General features: G+C 38.4%; 1 protein-coding gene across 12 annotated transcripts in view; it reads left to right on the forward strand.

Annotated features, from left to right (window-relative positions):
- Positions 1-4,311, forward strand: part of KAT6B (lysine acetyltransferase 6B) — a 208,660-nt gene that overhangs the window by 118,866 nt on the left and 85,483 nt on the right. The window lies entirely within an intron of this gene.

A 4,311-nucleotide genomic window follows, 5' to 3' on the forward strand; every position in this document is an offset into this window, starting at 1 on the left:
AAAAAAAAAAAAAAAAATTTGTAAAACATGCTGAAGGGAATCCTGGGCTGATAGGTATATTTTAAAAAATAATATACTAACTAGGTTTATGTTGATTATTTATATTTGAAAATATTGATTGTAGATACTGGTGGATTACTTTCAATTTAATCACTTACTGCTGATTGACCAGGAATGAGTGAGATGTTTATTTAGAAAACAACTTTAGATAGGAAAATAGAATCTTTTAAAAATAATGATAAGTGATTTAATATATCAGCATGTGGTTTGTATGTGTGTGTGTTGTATGTGTGTGTATGTAATATTGGAGCATCCAGGAGTGTGCAGTGTGTATAAGACTTTATTTTTCTACTGTATCTTCGAGGTTGCCACTTCCACAGGTGTAAAACTTACTTGGATTTTCCAATTTTTATTTTATTTATGGACTTTTACAGCGTATGTCATTTTGGGTTGTTCATTAATGTGAGTTTTGTATAATAAAATTATTAGAGAAGTTATGAAGGAGGATGACATGAGAGGGACGGCCAGAGTTTCACTGTTTCATCTTTGTAACTTTCATTCCTTTTCAAGTGTAGATTTATTCCTAGTGATAGAAACTGGTATTTTCTTTGGCAAGCATCAGAAGCAAGTCTATGTGAAATTATGTAATGTCTGAAAAGTTATATTCATGATTAATTGGCCTATCCTAGAATGGTATTTGTGTGTGTGGAATAAGGCGATCATGCTTTTTATTTGGCAGTGAGTTAAAGTGCCCCTGCTCAGATCGGGTTACTCCACAGGGCTTTTTGACTGAGAATTGTATGTTTAGCTTAATCTCTAAAAAGCGTAAAATGTAGCTTCGGAGCCAAATATGCTGGAACTCATATTGTAACCAAAGTTAATCTTAGGATAACTTTAAAAGCAAGCTGTTCTACTCCCTCACACCTTAGTTAACAAATCCAAGAGGTTTAAAACAACATCATCGTCATAATAGCCTCTGAAAGCAGCCAGTCTTCATTACCCAAAGCTGGACTGTCTGCACTGTATTGTCAAATATTAATTTAAAATTCTTCTTGACCTTGACCTAAACTGATAAGTTATAATGATCTATTTATTTATCCAAGCTGGACTTTACAGGAGTGAAAAAAGAAGATCTTTAAACAATTGCCTCCTCCCATGTGTCAGCTTGAGAAATGCTGACCTCCATTACTAATTATACAGTGATGGTGAACTTGATAGAGACAGGGTAATGCAGTGGTTCTATAGCCTGACTGGCCTGGGAAAGGTGACTTCAGTGTCTCATGTGTAAAATGGAGATCATGTTACCTATCTTCCTGCATTTTAATGATTAACTAAATGCTTATGGGAATATCCGTTCATAGTTAGTGCTCTTAAATGTTTGCTGTTGCTAATTATTGCTGTTGCTGTTGCTGCTTCTGCTACTACTGCTGTGATGACTACTCCTAACTACTGCAGTTGCTATCACCAGCAACTCTACAGTTACCATTATTTCCAGTTCTGCCTGCAAGGCTTTAACTATAGGGTTTAACTCTTTGGTGAATCTTCATATTGAAATGGTAAAACTCACCCCAAACATACCCCAAAGTTGAATATGAGTTGTTTTGGCAAGATCATAGCTCACTGTAACTTCAAACTCCTGGGCTCAAGCCATCCTCTCTCCTCAGCCTCCCAAAGTGCTGGGATTATAGATGTGAGTCACCTCGCCTGGCTGTTTTTTCCAAAACCACTGTATCAGAATCTATATTGTAACAAGATATTAAAAGGTGTTTTGTTTGCACATTAAAGTTTAAGAAGCGCTGTGGCTGGCATGGTGGCTCACGCCTGTAATCCCAGCGCTTTGAGAAACCAAGGCAGGTGAATCGCCTGAGGTCAGGAGTTCGAGACCAGTTGGCCAACATGGTGAAACCCTGTCTCTACTAAAAATACAAAAATTAGAGGTTGCAGTGAGCTGAGTTCACACCACTGCACTCCAGCCTGGGCGACAGAGCGAGACTCTGTCTCAAAAAAAAAAAAAAAAAAAAAAAAAAAAAAAAAAAAAAAAAAAAAAAAAAAAAAAAAAAAAAAAAGGAAGCACTAATCTATACCATGTCCCCCCTCCCCCAGGTATCCCCCAAATCATCTTAATAATTTGGGGATCACTCCCTACAATACACTACCAGCAGTATCATGTGAGCCAGGCCCTCAAAGTAGATAGGGTAGTTAATTGGAAAGAAGAGAAGACGAAGTAGAAAAAGAGAAGAAAGAAGGGAGAGAGGAAGAAAAACCATACCTGACAATACTGATATTTTACTTGTGTAGATGGGTCTATGCTCACTGATTATTCTTTGAGTCTTTAGATTATTCTTTGTTGTGATGCTGAATATGGAAAGGAATACTGAAATTTTATGGGCTGGTAAAAAATTTCCATGCCCTTGTAATTTCCAGTGATCTGTCAAACTTACATGGAGAGTTTCCTTTTAATTCATGGGTCTCAAATAAATTATGCACCCTTTATTTTCTCTTTTTTTGATGAGACAGAGTCTCACTCTGTCTCCCAGGCTGGAGTGCAGTGGTGCAGTCTCGGCTTACTGCAACCTCTGCCTGCTGGGTTCAAGCAGTTGTCATGCCTCAGCCTCCTGAGTAGCTGGGATCACAGGCGCCTGTCACCACACCTGGCCAATTTTTGTAATTTTAATAGCGATGGGGTTTCACCATTTTGGCCATGCTAGTCTTGAGCTCCTGACCTCAGGTGATCTTCCCACCTCAGCCTCCCAAAGTGCCAGGATTGCAGGCATGAGCCACTGTGCCCAGCTCCTTTATTTTCTTAACACACAACAGAACACACACACACATGCCCGAGTCCCGTCCTTTATTTTCTTGACACACCACACACACACACACACACCCCAATCCCCTTGTAATCATGCTTTAGTTATCTTTTTAGTGTGAAGATGGTGTGCTTCCTATGCTGTTGGATAGGAGAGCAGAGTTTGGTTTACCACTCTCTGCCTGTTTGCTAGTGCTTCTACGGCTGTTTGACTTGTTTCCTCCAATGTAAAGGCTGTGAGGATGTATGAGAACACTAGTTTTTGATATTAACCATGAATTTTGGATGCTTATGGAGGTACAGGTTTATTTGTATTATCACATACTAGGGCTAAGGAAAATCATTCCTTTTTTGACTTAAAATATGACCTTGGAGTCTGTTTTTAAAAGTTGATTTGAGAAACAAGTTTAAGTATGGTATGATTTAAAACAACTAAATTGGCAAAGGGAAGAAATTTGATAAAATATGTTAGAAGTATACAGTGATACAACCTCTTACAGTTTAAAATGTCTGTTCCTGTTACCCAGTAATTTCACTTCTAAGAGTTTATCCTATAGATATATTTGCATGTGTGAACATATTTTGTAGAAACAAATGAGTGGTAATATCAGTATCATTTAGGATGAGACTGGGTATAGTATGCTGCAGCTTCTTTTTTCAAGGTGTTATTTGTATGTGTGCCAGGACTATCAATGAAAATGTCTTAATGAATCTGGGTTACAATAACTACCTTTGGAGATGGGATTTGAAGGTGCAGGTGTTAGACCTTCAAATGTGAGGTACACTTACTTTCTATTAAAATGTCTTTGTACTGTGTGGAATGTTTTAAGAATACCATGTGTACCTGCAAGATCTGCACATGTACCCCAGAACTTAAAAAAAAAATGCCATGTGTATGTATACATTAAAATCAACAAAATAGCACTCATATTGAGGAGTTTTAAGCTCTATATACTCATAATTACGCTTATGTATTTTTCTCCACTTTTTTTTTTTTTTTTTTTTTTTTTTTTTTGATGTTCTTGCTTTTTTTCTCAGGCTGGAGTGCAGTGCTGTGGTCAGCTTATTGTAACTTCAGACTTCTGGGCTTCAGGCAATCCTCCCACCTCAGTCTATCCATAGGTAGGACTACAGGTGTGCACCAGTGCACCCAGCCCTTCCCCCACTTTGAAAACATATTTCTGTATATCAGCTCATTTATGCCTCTGGATCCCTTACAACCACTGTTACTAAATTAGGTGGTAGGCAACAAATTCTTGGTCGCCTCACTGCTCTGTATTTTCTCTCCAATTCCTTAGTCGTCTTAGTGTAAACTATCCAATGTTCTGATGATTAAGGGCTGTGATTCTAAAGTTGGGGTACCATCAGAATTCTTGAAGCTCGTTTAAAAATTAAGATGCTGGCCGGGCGCGGTGGCTCAAGCCTGTAATCCCAGCACTTTGGGAGGCCGAGGCGGGTGGATCACGAGGTCAAGAGATCGAGACCATCCTGGTCAACACGGTGAA

Source organism: Cebus imitator, unplaced genomic scaffold, assembly GCF_001604975.1.
Source record: "Cebus imitator isolate Cc_AM_T3 unplaced genomic scaffold, Cebus_imitator-1.0 Scaffold11, whole genome shotgun sequence".
Lineage (NCBI taxonomy): Eukaryota > Metazoa > Chordata > Mammalia > Primates > Cebidae > Cebus > Cebus imitator.